A 19749-nucleotide genomic window follows, 5' to 3' on the forward strand; every position below is an offset into this window, starting at 1 on the left:
ATTGATCTGTGAGTGAGGTGAGCCTTGAGCTTAAATAGACTCCAAGGGATGGTAGAGGACAGGAAGGCCTGGAGGAACGTTGTCCAAGGGGTCATGATGGACACGACTTCACGACTAACAACAACCAATGATCTTACCATTGAATTTAGTTGTAGCATAATGTAAACAATTAAACAGACCTATTTTTTTTAAAAAAAGATCTGATTTTTTTCCAGTTACTGGCTTAAATAAATAGCATGTAATTTCTTTGCAATATTCAAATGACCTGATAATTTTTACGGTATGTGATAATTAAGTAAATTATGAAATCCCGATATTTCTGTAATGTTTTTTAAATATAATAAAAATTAGTTTCATTTTTTTATTTATGAAAAGTTGTAGCAATCATGGTTTTTAAAACAATTCCCCAAGCATTTACAACATTTGATTTTTATAGTCTTCTTAAATTCATTTTCTCTTTAAAAAATAGCTTAGCCAAATATTAAAACGAAAGATATAAACATTGAGACAGTCATCTGTTACATTAAAACAAATTAATGGTTTAATATTTTTCCAACTTAAGTAAGTAAATGTAGTCCCTAATTTACGACCATAATTGAGCCCAAAATTTCTGCTGCAGACATGTAAATGATTTTGCCCCATAACAACCTTCCTTGAAACAGTTAAGTGAATCACTGCAGATGTTAATAACAGGTGTTAAGTGAATGTGGCTTCCGCATTGACTTCTTTTGCCCGAAGATCACAAAAGGGGACGATTCAGGACTTTGCAACCATCCTAAATATGAGTCAGTTGCCAAGTGTCTGACTTTTGAATATGTGACCATGGGGATACTGCAATGGTCATAGGTATGAAAAAAACATGCCACTTTTTTCAGTGCCATAACTTTGAACGGTCAGTAAATGAACTCTTGTAAGTCGAGGATTACCTGTACTTTTGTTGGTTTTAATTTTCTTGATTTATGTACAGTAATTAGAGTTTGTCATGGCTTTCTTCATTGATTTTTATAAAAATTAATATCTAGAGAGACCTTTAAATAATTAGGTTCTATGCTGATTTGGTGCAGGAATGACAGACCCCAGGCACTTCACTTCCCACTGTTTAAGGCACGCTGCCAATAAGTAAATCCACGAAATATGGTCACTGATCTTCCTAGCCAGTCTTTTTAAAACCATCCATTACGACAACCATAGTACAGGCAGCCCTCGGCTTACAACCACAACTGAGCCCCACATTTTCTGTTGCTAAGCGAGACATTTGTTAAGTAAGTTTTGCCCCATTTTACGACTATTCTTGCCACAGTTGTTAAGTGAATCGCTGCAATTGATAAGTCAATAACTAGTTATTAAGTCAATCTGGTTTCCCCATTAACTTTGCTTGTCAGAAGATTGTAAAAGAGGATCCCATGACCTCGGGACACTGCAACGGCCGTAAGTATGAACCAGTTGCCAAGCATCTGAATTTTGATCGTGTGATCATGGGAATGCTGCAAAGGGCGTAACTGTAAAAAAGGTCACGAGTTACTTTTTTCAGTGCAGTTGTAACTTTGAATGGTCACTAAATGAACTGTTGTAAGTCGAGGACTACGCGTACACGATTCTTGCTTGCTAGAGTAGGCCAATATTAGTGCCCATGCATCTTTAGGCCCATAGCTTCAAGTCTACTCAACACAGCCCTGAGATTTCTTGATAGGAAGTCTCTCCAACCATTCGGGTCCCACTGACACCCACCCACCCCCAACCCGGGGAATTCTCTCCCGAGACGGGCAATGCCTCGACTTGCAAGCGCTCCTCTTCGACGCGGCTTCTTCTTCTCCTCCGCCGCCGCTTCGTCCCTCTAAAGGCCCGTCCTCCGGCCGCTTCCCTCTGGCTCTGCGTAGCCATAGCCGGCCGCTGAGCCTGCCCTGCGCCAGCCGTCCAATCGCGGCGAGGAGTGGGCGGCCGAGCCGAGCGATGTGGGCCGGGCCTAGGCGCTCCCCGTGCCGTCGTCGCCGCCGCCATGATGCTTGTTTGCTTTCAATGAGTGTGAGAAGGAGGCGGAGGAGGAAAAGGAGGAGGAGGCGAAGAAGGAGGCGGGGGGAGCCAGTTCTCCTGTCCGGCCCGCGGCAGGAAACAAAGAGCCAGGCCGGCAGCTCAGAGACGGGGATGCTGCAGTTACAGGTACGGGGGAAGGGGGGGCAAGGGAGGGGGAGGCGCGGGCGGGGCTGTTCCGCTCCCTTCCTCCGTTCCCCCCCCCTCTCTGGAGGATCGATCAGGCGGCGGGGGGGGGGGAACGGAGGCCGGCCTGGGGGCAGACGGGAGGGCAACCGAGGAAAGGAGGGAAACGGTCGGGGCTCCTCGGGGTTAATGAAGTGAGTCTGCTGGGAGCAGGCGGCGGCGGCGGCGGGGGGGGGGATAAGAGGCGGAGGAAGCGGGCGCTGATATCCCGGAGCTGGGGAGGAAGCGAGGAAACCCGACCGTTGGGTCGGGGTGTCCGGGGGGGGGGAGGCGGAGAAATGATAGGTGTTGTGGAGGTCAGGGGAGCAGATGGTGAGCGGAGGTTGGGGGCTGTATTCGAGGGCCGGGCGTAGTAGTCAGTGCGGGTTTGTGGAAGAAGAAGAGGAAGCGAGAATTACTACTCTGAAGAGTAAGAGAGGTGTTGTTCTCAGGGGAAGAGTGGGAGGGGAGGGGAATGAGGACGAACGCCAGACCCAGCCAGCCGGGAGAGGTGGGGGGGGGGGAGACTTGAATTGGGTGGAGCGGTTGGTGAGGAATTCTGAAGGGGATGCGGGGTGGGGGGGGAAGGGAAAACTCCGAGGTGGGGGCTGCTGCCAGCACTACCGGAAGGAAACGGGGGTTGGCGACCATTCGTTCGAAAGGGATCTATTGCCGTCGGGGGAGGGTTGTGTACAAGGTTCTCTTAGATCTTTACGAAGGGGTGTGTGTGTAGTATGTGTGTGTGTTTGTGTGTGTGAGAGAGGGAGAAATATGGTGGTGTGTATGACGATCCGGGGAGCTTTAAAGCTGACGGAATTGGATCCAGAAAGCGGGGCTTTTTTTAAAGGGGAAGCGAGGAGCCTTCTTGAGGGGGTGGCAAGAACCATCCGAGTCCCTAAGAAGAAAAAGTTTTTTGAGTCTGCGAAAGAGGATGGATGTTTTGCACTAAAAGGGGCGGGTGAGCCTTCCTGGAAGCTATGGGAAGGTTCTGGAGGAAGTGACGTGTGCTCAGTCCTTGTTGACAAGAGCTGGGGTGGCAGGGGCGAGGAGGGGAAGAAGGGGTGGGCGGGGGAGAAGCTTTTCCTTGACGTTTTGGAAGCTCATTAAGTAACTTGGTCTGCCCTCCCCCCAAAAGACCCTTGGCTCCAGTGCACAGATATCCTTTAAGTATCAGTTTATACTAAAAAAAAAACCCAAAGCAATTGAGGGAATAATGACATGAGATGAAACTGGTTTAAACAAATGGAAGGCTGCTGCAACTCTTTAGGGCTATTTAGGAATAAGTAAAGGAAAAGAGGGGACTCCAACCTCTAAAACAATGTCTCTTCCTCTCTGCCATCTGAAAGAAAAATAGATTATGGCTTTAAGGAAATTTGCAGACGAATAAGCCCGATTGCTGGATCCATAGTTGGTGAAATATTGAAGCTTGTTTTTGCGGTGGTGGTGCTGAAAGGCCTAGTTGGTAATACGGATGTGACAATAGAAGGTCTGTGTCTGAAATAGAAAGGAAAGAGCATTAGCTGAAATGATTGGCAGCTGTGCTAGCCAGTGTAATAAAACAAGGGCAGGAGTTGAGTATGTGTAGAAAGACAGCTGGCCTACAGAGACAGCAAACCCCACATATAGGTATAAGCTGGAGAATTGAAATGCAAATGTTTGAGGCTAGAATATAAAAATAAGACTGTTTCCTGTTCTTTGAGTAGAGAGAATTATTTACTAAAGCCTAGTATGTTGGTGAGAAACCTGAACTTTTTTATGGTTGGGAATAAAGGGAAAGCCTACTTGGGCAACAAAAATGGTAAATTGCACTTTTGGAAGCCATGTTTTATGTGATATTTCTATATGCAGTGTTATTTTCATATTGGCCGTTTTGAATATGTAAGCGTTTAACTTGTAAATGTTTGCTAATAAACTTGTGTTAACTTATCAGTACCTGTTGTCTGTTGCAACAGTGTAATTATTAATCTTACATGGTATGTGGCAAGAGCGTTGATAACATTTTCCAAAATATTATAAATGTTATCTGGATCATTTCAGGATTTTTTAATATCTTAATAAACTAGATAATGATATGATTATACTCTTAACCCTTGTGTTCACGTGATTATGTTAAACATATTTCAATGAAGAAGATGGGAACTGTTCTAAACAATTATAAATTTTGGCATTTCAAAATTATCAGGTTGATAACAGACTTAAAATTTAAGAGGATTAATGTTTTGTGTGAAAAGTTTGCAAATATTGACTGGTGATTGTATTGTATTTTGCATTTGTTTTTATCCTAGAACAGGTGTCATAATTGGGGATTTATCAACATTTTCACTAGGGTAATTTTACAGAATTACCTATCCACCTTGTCTTCTCCCTACTGATTTGAATGGACTCTGGAGTGTGTTGCTAGGTATGAAGCCTTCTCTAGAGATTTATTCATATACTTGAAATCATTCACATGTGGTTTAAAGCTTTATTCCTTTTTCACCTGAATCTCTTGGATCAGTTCATTTTTATAAAGATGACTGATATGTATTTCTTGATATTTTCAATATATTTACTGAAAGAGCCATTTTTCTTCATGAAGCATAGAAACCAGGCCTTCTTCCTTTGGTCTGTCATCCATTGTGAACCATTTTGTTTCTTCCTTAACCTATGATTTTAAGTACTTACTTATGCATCATAAATGACAAAGGAAGATGGAAGGAAGGGTGCATCTTCCCTTTATCACAGACTGATTTAGAAAGTTAAGTTTGTTCATGCAAGACCAGCAATTACTATATTTATAATATGTCCAAAAATTCACTATCTGTGTGTTTAACATAACGATACCTCATGCTGGTAGCAGAGGAAAGACATAATCCTTTATAAACTTTGCTACCAATTCCTTGGATCTTACATTAGACAAATAAAAAGGACTTTTGCATTATCTATGCTCAAAATGGAAACAGCAGATTGGTAGATGAAGATGGATGAAATCCTTCATACTATTGTCTGAACTCATCTATTTTCCATGATGAATGCGATTTCTGTCTTCAAATAGAAACTGAATGAACCGTCGGGGGGGGGGGGGGGGGGGCAAAGCATTCCAGCCCTCTTTTAGTAATCTCGCTCACCTAGATGAAACATTTATTGCAGCCAGGAGAGTGAGTCATATGTTGCATTAATCCATAGTTTACACATTTATAGTGATGTGATTCACATATAACACAGATCTAATGGCTAGCCCCACAATTTCTTAGTGAAATAATATATATTAGCTTATATTATGATATAAGCTTAAAATACTCTAGACAATCTGGTTACTTCAGACTGAAATATGATACTAAGCAAATATTACAAAACATACAGTAATTTAGTGGAGCAATGAGGTAATTTTAAACTAGATTCATTTACAATGAGTTTAAAAATAAAATTAATTTTGATTGGCTAAACAACTAGCATCCTCCAGTGTAAATTAGGTTAAACTGTGGAAATATTTGGAAGGCAGTGCAGGTAGTCCTAAACTTATGACTACAATTGAGTCCAAGATTTCTGCTGCTAAGCAAACTTAGTAAGTGAATTTTGCCCATTTTATGACCTTTCTTGCCACAGTTATTAAGTGAATCTGCAGTTCTTACATTAGTAACATGATTGTTAAGTGAATCTGGCTTCCCTATTGGCTTTGCTTCTCAAAAAATCACAAATGGTGATCAAATGATCCCGGGGCCCTGTGGCCATCATAAATATGAGTCTGTTGACATGTGCCTGAATCTTAATCATGTGACTATAGGGATACTGCAAATGGTGTGAAAACTGGTCATAAGTTACTGTTTTCAGTGCTGTTATAACTTTGAACAATCATTAAATGAACTGTTGTAAGTTGAGGACTATCTGTATATTAAAACTTGTATATTTCTATTCCTAAAGCGCTTTTGATTCAAAATGACTATTCAGAGAAAAAGCATTAATAATTCCCCAGAATGTCTAGCTTAAAAATAAATTTGACAATTTAGTCTTGGCGAGCTAAATATATTTCCTGAAAAAGCTGAAAATAGATTAATGCTTAGTTTTCTTTTTTAGAAAGCAAACATTTTGATAAGTTTAAACAACCACTCTTGAACAAGTATTTTTTGTAAGAACACTTCTTGTTGCATGCTTACTGGACAACTTGAGCTTTATGTTCAAAACTGGAATTCTAATTCTAATTCTTCCTCATACACTTGCATATGAATATGATAGGATAGGATCATATCATATTCATATCATAGAATATGATATAGGATATGAAATTAGTCATTTGAATCCCTATTTTTTCAGTGGATGCTTTCCCCTGTGTTAGATGGAAAGAGTGCAAATGAAAAAAAAAAGATGTGTGTTCACTTACCTGTTTTGGGAACTGGATTGAAAATTGGGCCTAGGATGACACATGCAAAGCAGGAATTATTCTCCCATTTAAACAGATATAGCAAAATTTGTGTAAAATTTAGGGAATCGTTTATGCTAACACCAATAGAAAAAAACCTGCATTTTTATTTAGATGTCTTGCTGAATCTGCAGTAATGTAAAACTACAAATAAGAAAAACAGATTTTTCTTTAGCAAAATGAATCATGGTCTGATATAATTAACATTTGAGAAACCAAATTTTCTCAATAAAAATTAATGAAAGTAAATGTAATGGATAGCGTAGAACTCTGTTTTAATATTGTAATCCTTGGTAGCAGGCTACAAACATTAGTAGTTTACTGAAATTGCATCTTTTTATGCAATATAAAATCTTTTTTATACTGTAGTGGACAGTTGTTAAGATTGTTGCATGACATGAAGCTTGCTGAACCTCAGAACTCTAATACAGTACCTATTATGTTTTGCTATATTTCCACAAATTGAAAAAAAAAAGTGTAGCACTGATGTTTGCTGCAGGAGTTTGCTGGCAAATTAATTGAGAAGTCAATAACTTGTCCTTGCTTTTCTATATTGTGTTTAGATACCATTAATAAATTGTAGGATATTATATAATGTGTGTAACAAGGTTTCAGAATCAAAGTTATAATAAACCGTATTTGATAACATAGAATTTGAATGGGGGAAACATTCTGTTCTTTGTGTAAGAGAGAAATTGCATGATGCAATATGAAGTTTCTTAATTACTCTGAAAAGAATTTCAATTTTTACATGAGTCTTAAGCCAAATATTAATTTCACTCAGTTTTGTTTTTGTAATAGGTGCACAAACAAATGTCCATGTGGACAATCTCCTGTCCAACATCCGCTTACTACCAATACTATTTGTCTCTCTTAATTGCTTGAAGCACAGTCTACTTATAACATAATTAGGTCTGGAAAGAAGCTTAACTGCGGCTGTATTTTGCTAGAAAACTAAATTCATTTATGTTGTGCGCTGGAAATAGCTTTCTTGTTTATTACCACAACATCTGTTTACTCGAATATCAGTTCCTCATTTTTCTATTATTTATTTCTACTACTTAAGATTGGAAATTGCTAGCATGTGTATTTATACCCTGTTTTCCTGAAAATAAGACCTCGGGATAATAAGCCCAATCGGGCTTTTGAGCGCATGGGCTCAAATAAGCCCTCTCCTGAAAATAAGCTCTCCCTGAAAATATTGCAACACAGCAGCAGCCATGAGGTGACCACGCTCACTGCCTCCTGCGCCTCAAAAATAATAAGACCTCCCCGAAAATAAGGCCAAGCACTTATTTCGGGGGTCAAAAGAAAACAAGACCTTGTCTTATTTGGGGGGGGGGGCAAAAGAAAATAAGACCCTGTCTTATTTTCAGGGAAACACTGTAGTTATTAGCAATAGCACTAGCACTTAGACTTATATGCTGCTTCATAGTGCTTTTACAGCCCTCTCTACACGGTTTACAGAGTCAGCATATTGCCCCCAACAGTTATGCTCTTTCCTACTAAGGTTTAGTCCCTTCAATATAATATTTTCTGCTGCTTTTTGAAAGAATTTTTTCAGTGTTACCTGATCTCTTCTATGGGGCCATTTTTATATAGGTTCATAGAATCTAGTGAAAGACAGCTTGTCTTGTTGGATGTCATGTCTTCTTAACACAGAAGTGATCTATTTCCTTTTTCTGGTTTTCATTATGTCCAAGATTGTCATTACTTTACACTTTTCTGGATTTTGTCATTTCAGGTAATTATTGGAAATATGTCAAAGACTCAATGTAAACCATAATAGTAAAAATCCTTTAGTGTTTTACCATCTTAAACTATAATACACCAGGTCTTGCAGATATAACTCATATTGCTATCCACCATTATATCAAAAGGTATTGTTATCTATAAAACAATTCAAGATTCCTATATCTTTTTAAAAAAATAATATTGTAATTTATCCAAGAATGCTTGCATTTTGGTGAAGTTTTCTTAAAGCCCAAGTATTTTTCTATAAGATTAATTTATTTATGTCAGTCAATTATCAATCCAAATTTTAAAAAATGGTAGAGAGAAAGGGTGCAATAAAACCAAGTGTACAAATATGTTATTATTAAACAAATAAGTGATACGACAGTGCAACTAAAATTCTTGAATAAAAGTTGTATCTCAGTCAAAAAGGAGAAGTAAATATTCAATTTATAAAAGGATTTGACCAAAAAGCATAGATCATCCTATTAAAATTTAAAAGTTGTATATAAATCACAGCATCTACGAGAATTATTAGATACAAATATCAAGTAATTAACTAACATAAGCTTGAGACCAATTGTTTATGCACATGCAGGGCTATAACACAAAATGTTACAAGTCCACTTGTATAAATTTTCATATCTATTTTTTTCGGTTCTTTATTTAATCATCGTTAACATTTTTATTGCATTATAAAGTAATGTAAAATACAAAATACAAAGTAAATAGGAAAGCAGTGAGAGAGGGAAAGGGGAAGGAAAAGTGAGGAAAGATAAGAAAACAAAAGAAACATTGACTTCTGACTCTCTCTGTTACTCTCTCTACCTTTGTTTTCACATGGACACCACTTCTGAACTTCGTGCTTGTTATGGAGAATAATGAAACTCTGACTTTGGGTTTTAACAGTTAGACTGATAGATCTTTATAGAAAAGGCTTGTTCATATTATTCTGAAAAAGCAAAAAGTTGTGATTTGATTATATTGCCTTATTTTACTGCAACAGGGAATTTTCATATCTAAGAGAAGAAAACGGTCTTAAAATTCCTCAGGCCAACCTGGAATATAGGATGACAGAGGAAAGATTAGACTTTTTTGAATATCACAGTGTAACAGCACATGCAGGATGGGTTCAATTGAACCCTCATCAAAGGGTAGATTCAGCTAGGCATATAATTGTATTAAATTTCCCATGTAGAGCTGGTGAGGGAAGGCATTTTCTTTAAAAACTATTTTAAGTTTCTTATCATTTTCCATATCACAAAAATATAATACTACAAAGAAAATAAGCATATCATTTTACATACACTGACTGCATTCTCAGTCTTTAAAAGTGTTAATATCTAAGAAATTCTTCCAATCAAAACAGGGTTGTTCTTTTTCTTAGTGTGTTTCTTGCTTGGTTGCACAGATTGCTTGACTTGCATTGTGCCCATTTAGTTCTTTCAGTGAAGCTTATCCGTGCATGATGTAGTGAGTAAACCAGCTTAATGCAATGCCTGACATTGATTGGGATGAGAGGGAGTGACTATGCCAAGGTCATCCAACTGGCTTCCATGCCTAAGGGAGGACTAGAACCTGTGTCTTTATACTCTTCATCCAGCACATTAATCATTATGCCATGCTAGGTCTCATGTTTCCAATCAGAATATTAGGAGGAACTGGTCTGCAAAACCAAATAGAAGTTCTTAACAGTTACCCACCTAACCCAAAGCATAGGTAGTATGTCTATATAGGAGATTCCTAAAAAGAAAAACACTTTTCTATTCCATTTGACATATAAAGTTTGTGCTTTTATTTCTATGGGTAGGATAACTTTTGAGTACAGTTTTCCAGAGATGAAGAAGTTACATGGAACTCTGATAAATTCTATGGAATCACATCATCTTAAAAACTAGTTTTCTTTTAATCAGACCTACAAAACAGGTTGCCAAATAATCTAAAATAATTATAAATTATAGAACTAGGAGATGGTATAGAACATGAGTATGTGATGGCTAAAAGAGCTCTACTCTGCTTGTAAATTGTTTAAACAATGCAATGCACAAATACCTAACGCCAGATTAGGTCAAGCCAGAAATTAGTCTGGAATCTTTACGTAGGTCAAGAGGCCAAGGTCTCTCACACACACCCTTGAATGCCATTGATCTAGTCTAGCCCAGGTTCAATCATCAGTCTAGGAAGATTCCTGTAAAATAGGCATGAACAATAAAGTACTCTTTATTGAACTCTTCACATGTGGATCTGGTTTTTCACACCTGACATTTGCTGATTTTAAATTGGCATTTGATTTAATTTCAAGGCCTCTCCTATGGGCAAAACTCAAATGTTTTAGTACTGTCTTGAGATTACTATTTCTCAAACACAGATTCAGGATCTACCATCTAAGCTAATTTCAGCACAGAGAAATGTTGGGCATGGATGTATCATTGTTCCTACCCTATTTAATGTATCATGTAATCAGTGCTAAAGAACTCTTAAAACCCAAGCTTTTATCCCCTCAGAATTGCACATGTGAACGTCCCTTTATTACTTCATGCAATCATTATTTCCCCACTGCAGCTGGCCTTAACCACATTCTTAACACCTTAGTGTGCTACTGCAGGGAATATCAACTTCTGATTGGTTACCATTAAAAGACCAAAATAACAGTCTTTGATAAAACATTTAGGAGTCTCCACTGGATAATAGATGACCAAGGAACTGAGCAGGAGAATGTTTTTTGAATACTTAGGTTTGATCTTCAAGACATGAGGTCATGGCGTGAATATTTTAGCCATTCTAAAGTTCTTTCACACTAAAAAAGAAGATATCCCTGTGGCTGTAAAACTATTAACAGCTAAATCTCCGGCTCAGCTGCTTTATGGTTCCCAGCTAAGTCCTTGCCCAAATTATGGGTAAATGGAAATGATGCAAACTAAGTTGATCAGAATTCTGTTCCATGTCTCAAAATGCATATCCAAAAGTAGGTTAAGAGCTTGGTTAGTAATTATTAATTACTGGGTCAAGTGCCACTATATTCCAGCGGCTTCCATTGATTCCATACATCCTATGTGATAAACTACATGGTTTAAAAAACTCTCCCTTCCTGTGGCTTTTCTTTTGACTTCTCACAGCTTTTTTGAATTTATTCAGACTAAGAAAGTAATTAGAGAATGGCTCCTGGACATTGATTATCAGAATAAGAAAGGTCTTATTCCTAAATCTAGATAAATTCAGTTTAATTATTCCAGAGGGGAACCAGCCAATTATATAAATTCATTAATCTCCCCATCACAATTAAAGTTCTTTTTAAGAGCCAGATTCAAATGCCTTTGAGGTTGTGGACAATTGACAGATGACAATTATGCAACTGGGAAAGATAAGAGACAGAAAATGTATATATTGTTATTTGAAATACTTGAGCTATTAAGACACTATACAGATATAATTACATTCTACACATGTTGTTTGGATATTAGAAATTATATATGCCACATAATGATTGATCCAAAGGGACAGTTCTTGTTTCTCCCTGTGTTCTTTGTACTGTTGACATATATGTATTCTTGATTTCAACTCTCAACCTCTAACTAGGCTACTGTATGATCTGATTGATGTGCCAGAGTTGGATTGGTTGGCCTGTTGATCTAATGTGTAATAGATCAATTCAACTTATCACTTGTTTGGTATTTCCACCTTTCTTGTTGACTGTTCTCCCAAGTGATCTGGTGAAATTTAAAGTTAAAAATGACAGAAGGAACTTTATGATTCCTAGAGGAACCATTGTTTTTCTTATATCACTACCTCTCCTAGGCAGGCTGCCTGATAGATCATGCTGAGTTCATGCATCATGCTAAGTTATGTGGTTTTTGGCTTCTGTTTATTGTGTGAAGCTTTTGACTAGATTTGCATATGCAAAACATATTTTGCCTAACTATGATTTAGTGTATAAGCTACAGTTGTGAAGGTTATTGTTAAGCCATAAATTACATTTTACCAACAATGAGGTCCACACATATGCTAAACCAGGAAAACCTATAGTTGAACATGTTGTGCAAATCAGATTGCTGTTTTAGGTATTCTGTTATCACCTCCATTTCCTTATCTTTCTTGCCTTGCATACAGCTTATGGACCTATTACTTCTTCCACAGATTATTAAGTGAATTAATTATAAAGTTCATAATGATTAACTGGATTTTAACTCTGATTTAAGAGCAAAAAAGAAAATGAAGTACAATTTTAAATTGTATTACATTAATAGGCTTTATTGTAAAAGTTCACTCCGGTGATTGAGCTCCATGTTAGAGATGGTGACCTTGACTTTCAATTTTTTTTATTTTCTAAAGAAGGCTTAATTTACTTCACCAATAAATATGAATTATTTGAAAATCTTTGGTATACAGCAGTAAAAATGGTAGGATTTCAAATATTCTGCCTTAAGTAGTTAAAACAGTGCAAATAAGTTCTTAAGATTTCCAATTTTTAGCATATTTGCCCAAATTCCTTTTATTCCAAATAAGAACATTATTCTAACTGGATTTTCTCTTGTTCTTAATGTGGTTTTTGCAACTCTCCAAGTGATCAGCCATATGTTGTTTCCAGTGTGGCTTAGGCTGGGAGTACTACAAGTCTAACATCAGGGGGTGTAAAATACAAAGAAATGTAAACTTTCTTTAATATTCTGGCACACTTTTACCAGTAAATATTGTGTAAATTTGGCAGCTTTACAGCAATTGGGAGATAGAACTTCAATGGGAAAATCTTTGTTTAAAAAAATCATAGGATACTGTAAATATACCTGAAGAACCAAGAAGCTAGGCCAGAACTTTAGAGACTTGATGCTCCTCTTTCTTTTTATTCAAAATAAATAATTATTTTACAAAAATACCTTTTAAAATGTTCATTCCAAATGTTATATGGTATAACATTTACAGTGTCCGTATGATATTTAGAAAGAGAATTTCTTTTCGTGCTCTAATAGGATTCTGTTTGGACTTACTGAAGTGAAAAAATAATAAGAGCTTTATGATAGCACATAAGCATCACTTTCATAAAAAGTTAATGGGTGCTAACATCTAATGTCTCAATCAGTTGTATCTATTTTTAAAATTGAAGATAGCTAGGAATTTGCTGAGCTGTTTGAATGAACTCTTTGTTTCTCTTAGCAAGCTATATTGTATTCTCTATATTGTAGTTGCTTTGGAATTTAGTATTTATATCTGAAATCTAGTTTTTGCTGACATAGAGCTAATTTATTTAAAATATAGTGCTTGCATATTTTGGAGATATTTCCAAATGCAACTTTCACTGAACTGGAATTGTCATACTCTTGGGACTGCAATGCCCAGAATTAAGAGTATTTTTAATCATGATTTATTATAACGTAAAATAATTTTTGGTGCATTGAATTACATGTACCCTGGTATCTATTAATATTTTTATGCTTTTGATACTGTGAATTGCAGTATGATTTGCTTTTTGGGGTAATCCTGGCTAGTGAGCTTCCAAAAGGTAATATGGTATGATTTGTTTTTTTCCCATTATTTTTGAATTTCCTCATCCATTTTATTTGTGTATACAAAATAAGACAATTATAATTAGACAATTAGAGTTAAATCCACCACATTGCTTACTGAATATCTAGTTATGGCTGACACCTTATTAAATTGACTGAATTCATGAAACATAGGTAATTACTAATGCTATTAACTTTATAGTGATTTTTTTTGGTATTTCTTCCATCTAATTTAGATCTACTAGGAATAGTTGATTGTTTAGAATATACAAACAACTGAATAAATAGTACTGTAATGTAATATGTAAACCTAAAACATAATTGAAGATTCAAGTAATTGAGTTTTCAGTAGCTCAATGTTTGAAGGGAAGTAGCCATTCAACCACATTTTGTGAACTTTCCTATATATTTTGTAGATCAGAAATGAGGAATTGTGTTTAAAAAAACTTAAAGGAAGAAAAAAATTAAAATTAGGCAGAAAATGAAAAATACAAAGCTTATTTGGCTACATTAATATGGCTGTTAATCATGTTTATGGATACATGATTTATAAAATCTGAAATGAAATGGAAAAGGGAATTTGCTTATGTTTTGCAACAAATAATCCACCAATGTCTATCAGTCTTCAATATCCTGTAGAGTTTTAAGCTAGACTTAACGTCTGAAATGCATAGCTTCATGATTCCTCCCCCCCCAGATGATGCAGTTAAAGAAATGCATAAATATGTAGATAACTAATGTTGTTAAATGCTCAAAAGTCAAACCTGCAACACTACAAACTACAAATTTGTACAGGAAGTCCTACAAGTGAATTGATCGGTCTATTTTGCTTCCTCTTAGGATGGAAAGTAAGAGAGTTGTGAGGAAATTAGAGAGATATAGTATGTAGTCTTGGGTTTAATTAAAGTTGCTTTTTGTTTCTTTGAAACAACATTGTTCTGTATAAAGAAATTTTATCACTAATGTTACATTCCATATCATTTCCATATCAGATTACATAATATTAGTGAAATATTACAACAGTAAACATTCAAATTGATAAAATCTGAATCAAAATTATGTCACATGATTTCACTATGTATCAAATAATTGTGGACTATGCAAAGATAGACTAATTAAAGACACATCAACTGCTCTGACCACATTTTAGCTAATGAAATCTAAATGGTCTCTGTTTTGATTTCTTGCCTTAAAAATTAAAATCTTGTAAAAAGGAATCTGCTGCAGCTGTTTTTACTCTTTTATATTATGTGGTATTTTGCACCCAATTTAGATTAACCCAGTGTTTTTCAACCTTTTTTGTGCAAAGGCACACTTTTTTTCATGAAAAAAATCACGAGGCACACCACCATTAGAAAATGTTAAAAATTTTTAATTGTGCCTATATTGACTATATATAAAGTGTTTTTCCCACGGCACACCTTACACTATGTCACGGCACACTAGTGTGCCGCGGCACAGTGGTTGAAAAACACTGGATTAACCTGTCTTCATATTAAATTTAAAACAGAGTCTACTAATTGCATAAATGCTAGGTGCTTAAGAGACAACTTTTCAATCTATGTGTATGTTTTTATTGTTTTTGGCATGGATAGCCTTCTATTGTTGAGCCTCAGACACTCAAATTGAGCCTCGTTTGTTAAGCTTTTCCTAATCCAGTGAATCATAGGCATAGGAGAATGGCCTGTAATTCTTGCTGTGAAGCCTCCTAGGGCAGGTTATACTTTCTGTGCTCACTGTAAGTAGTTTCTTGAGGTTGATAGCATTGATTATATGTTGGGCCAGGTATAAGGTGCTAGATGTACAATACATTTGCTTTTCTGGGCTTAAAATAGATATAGCTGTATTTTCATAGTTAGCCCACCATTTTACACCACATATTTTTTCAAATACAGGTAGTCCTTGACTTGCAACAGTTCATTTAGTGACCATTCAAAGTTACAACAGCACTTTTCCAGAATCTCCGTGATCCTGTGATCAAAATTCAGACACTTGACACTACAGCAACCCTTGCTGTATCTCAAGGTCATGTGATTCCCTTTTGCAACCTTCTGAAAAGCAAAGTCAATGGGGAAGCCAGTGTCACTTAACAACCATGTTACTAACTTAACAATTGCAGTGAATCGCTTAACAACTGTGACAAGAAAAGTCATAACGTGGGGCAAGCCTCACTTAGCAAGTGTCTCATTTAAGAGCAAAAATGTTGGGGTCAATTGTGGTCGTAAGTCAACTACATGTAAATGCATTTACAGAAGGCTTTTGTTTTTGTGTAGGCTTCCCTGAGTTCACATTTGCAATTTTTCTTTTTGTTTATGATCCTTTTCTCTATCTCCAAAGTTCTTCTATAGGGTTTTTAAATGCTTTGGAGCAAATTCATAGGAACACAGGAGCTACAGAAAAAGAGAAAATCAGGAGGGAAATTCTTTCCTCTTTCACTTAGGGATATTTGAATTGATTCATACATCTTTAATCTGTTGACACAGTTGATTTATCTCTTACTTAATATTCCTGAAGAAATGGAATATGAAACAGCTATAAACGTAAAATTCTAGTGTACAAAGAGAGCATACAAAACTTCTATCAGTGTCTTTCCCATTTCAGTAGTTTTCAGGATCTATGTGTCATTCAGTGTGATTTGCATAGTAGGGAATGACTGAGAGCTATAACACCCCCCCCCCCCTTAGAGGTTAACTGGAAAGAACAACCAACTAGAAGCAGTACAAGGCAGGCTTCTATACCTTTACCTGTGTACAGGAAATTAAATTTAACAGCAGAATAATTGCTATTACTTTTTTATCTAATTAAAAGTATAGAGCTTTGTTTGCACTGATAGCAGTGTTCCGATATCTCAGGAGTTGCCACAAAGAAGAGGGAGTCAAGCTATTCTCCAATGCACCTGAGGGTAGGACAAGAAGCAATGGGTGGAAACTAATCATGGACAGAAGCAACTTAGAACTGAGGAGAAATTTCCTGATGGTTAGAACAATTAATCAATGGAACAGCTTGCCTCCAGAAGTTGTGAATGCCCTACCACTGAAAGTCTTTAAGAAGATGTTGGATAGCCATTTGTCTGAAGTGGTATAGGGTTTCCTGCTAAGGCAGGGGGTGAGACTAGAAGATCTCCAAGGTCCCTTCCAAGTCTGCTATTGTATTGCATTGTATTAGGCATTTTTTAAAAAGAAATACAGTATTGGGCTGTCAGAATATGTATCAGATTTAGCCAATTAACTGAAAAATGGGATAAATTGAGAGATGCAAGAATTTGGATTTTATTCTGTCACTTGTTTTACTGATGGATGGATACAAGTTACATTCACCAGAACAATTCCTTTTTTACCCATCTCTGCTGAGATTTATATTTGTCCCACAATTTAGATTGACCCAGATTAGATCAATTTGCATCTGAGAATCTAGGTATCTTCTAGAATGTAAGGATAACGGCATTCCACATGGACTTAATATCTAAAAAAGAAGTTGAGAATACCCTAGAGAATAAATTCTGATTTATGCAGCAACATTTTACATAACTGCTGTAAATAAGGTCATTGAATATATTAGGATGGGTTTTTGGCTTGACTAATTTTTTTAAATTATCTGAGCCTTTTAGAAGGAAACCCTTATCTAAAATCTCTAGGAATGCAAACTGCTATTGATAGCGCGCGCACACACACACACACATGCACACACCTCTTAGGAAAGAAATTGTAAAACGTAGCAGACATCCCAAGATAAGAGTGTAGAAAAATATTCTCTGCCTATTGGTAAAGGGAATGTCATATTGTCAATAAAATTTCATACTGACATTTTCAATTGTTCATTTTCTTATTACTTCCGGGTTCTACGGTGATATTAGATGATGATGTTTTATGTTCTCAACCTCAGAGGTTCCAACATATAAACTATTAAATATTATAAGTTTATTGCTTCATGGTTAGTGGTATAGAATTGTTGGAAATAAATGCATTCCAATGGCTTGCAAATGGCAATTTGTGTTATAAATTTTGGTATGGCTATGGAATAAATTGTTTAATATGCTGTCACATTTGGCAGTTTCATTGAAAACAGTTTGATAATTTAAATCCATGTCAAAAGGATTTAAATGTATGCTGGTGATAGGAATGGAAAGTAAACCACATATTTATCCATCATGTGCGGATAATATAAATTATCATTCATAGCTTTTTTCTTATCTCTAATCCGTTTAGTTTGAACAGAAGTCAAAGAAGCAAATGTGCAAATCTGTAAGATTTTAGAATTAAAATTAATATTATCTACAAAGCATTCTTAGGTAATAAATTTAACTAGCAGCAGGCCTGGTCTCATACCACACCCTAGCATTCTTTGTGAATTTTTTATGCTGCTTCACAAAAAATAAGCCAGCAAAATATACCTGAAAATCTCTCTCTCTCTCTCTCTCTCTCTCTCTCTCTCTCTCTCTCTCTCTCTCTCTCTCTCTCCCCCCCCCCTCTCCCTCCCTCCCTCCCTCCTCCCCCTCCCTCTCACACACACAAGAGTACACATAGTGCAAAATTTAAATTGAAAGAAACAAATGGGAACTGATTTCTGTTTGTGATTTATATATTACAGCAATAATATGAATGTCAGTTTTTTTCTAGTTTTTTCCTAAGGAAATCTTCACCCATTTTACTGCAACCCTTTTGCTTTATTTGTTAAGGCAGTTGTAAAATAGAAACAAAAGAGGACAACATTCTTTATTCTGCAAGCAGTGAAAGGAAATTCCCATTTTCAGAAGTATATTTTCACAGTTTGAACAGTAAAGAATTCAGAAGTACGGCTAAGGGTTGGCAGCACAGTTGGAAGAAAGGGCAAAGAAAAATAAAAAAACAAATACAGAAATAGAATCGCAAAATTTATTTCTCTGCCTAGTTTTTCCCCATAAGTACGGAGATGACTTTTTTCAGATCAACTAATTGTTGATTCATTGGTTGCAACTGGAATTGACCAACCAGCTTGTTGCCTGACTCTGATGTCCTGGGCTGGGAGATAATGACTGGGCCAAAGTCATCCAGGCAGCTTCCTTGCCTACGGTGGGACTCAACAGTCCCCTGATTTTTAGCCTTGTGCCTTAAGCAGTAGACCAAATCAACTACATCACAAAATGTAAGTAGCATTACAAATTAGGAAAATGAATCAATACATTAATTTGGGATTTTGATAACCTTCAATATGCATTTGAATTTTGGAGAACTTTTTTTTCGTACCTAAATGAAGGAACAACCTATCATAAATTATTTATAGGGCAGAAATTCTTCATAATCTGTAATTCATCAAACTCAGTCCCAATCCCCAGTCAAATATGAAAGCCTGGTAATGTCAGCTCCTATTTTTTGCAATCCCAGGCAGCCAATGGTAATAGTTTAGCAAGCCCCTGATGAGGCACAGGATATGTCTGGGAGTCTGTGTTCTGTTTGATGGATCACAGCAGGCCTATGTTAAGAATGACATTAAAACTAGCAGGATTAAGGAAATGAAATGGAGCAATTTAATATTGGTGTTAGCTCTGAAGCAGAATGCATTAATTAACAAAAGAAATAGAACTACATAGGCAGCACTAGAAATAACTGCTATCATTTATTTTGCCAATGATTTTGACTACTCTGGATCAGATCTTTTGTCATTTCAGTGAAAATTGTCTTTCATTCTGGGCTTTCTGAAATCTTGCCTTGCTGTGGTGCCACAAAGTGCTAAAGGATTTAAGAGCAGCCCCTACCTTGAATTCTTTTAGCACTTATGTAATATATGTGAGTGTTTCATTTTCTGTCTAAAATGAATGCTCTCAGCCATATAGCCTTGGTAAGAAGACTTTTTGTCATTGATTTATAAAGGTATGTTTAAAAACATTTTTAGCTTCATAGGTGGTGGTCTTTCATAGAAACAGATTCTTCTGTTAGAATTCATGAGATCAGC

General features: G+C 36.4%; 1 protein-coding gene across 4 annotated transcripts in view; it reads left to right on the forward strand.

The window, feature by feature from the left end:
- The first annotated feature begins 2001 nt into the window (after positions 1-2001).
- The window catches only part of CNOT6 (CCR4-NOT transcription complex subunit 6), a 51220-nt gene continuing 33472 nt past the window's right edge, over positions 2002-19749 (forward strand). The window contains exons 1-2 of one of the 4 annotated variants that reach the window (XM_032209482.1): positions 2002-2157; positions 4484-4594. The gene's annotated coding sequence lies outside the window, so the exon portion shown is untranslated. Of the gene's footprint in view, positions 2158-2286; positions 2349-2529; positions 2624-4483; positions 4595-19749 lie in introns of those variants that run through there. The other 3 variants (XM_032209481.1, XM_032209483.1, XM_032209480.1) reach the window with 3 other exon arrangements.

Source organism: Thamnophis elegans, chromosome 2, assembly GCF_009769535.1.
Source record: "Thamnophis elegans isolate rThaEle1 chromosome 2, rThaEle1.pri, whole genome shotgun sequence".
NCBI classification, from domain to species: Eukaryota; Metazoa; Chordata; class Lepidosauria; order Squamata; family Colubridae; genus Thamnophis; species Thamnophis elegans.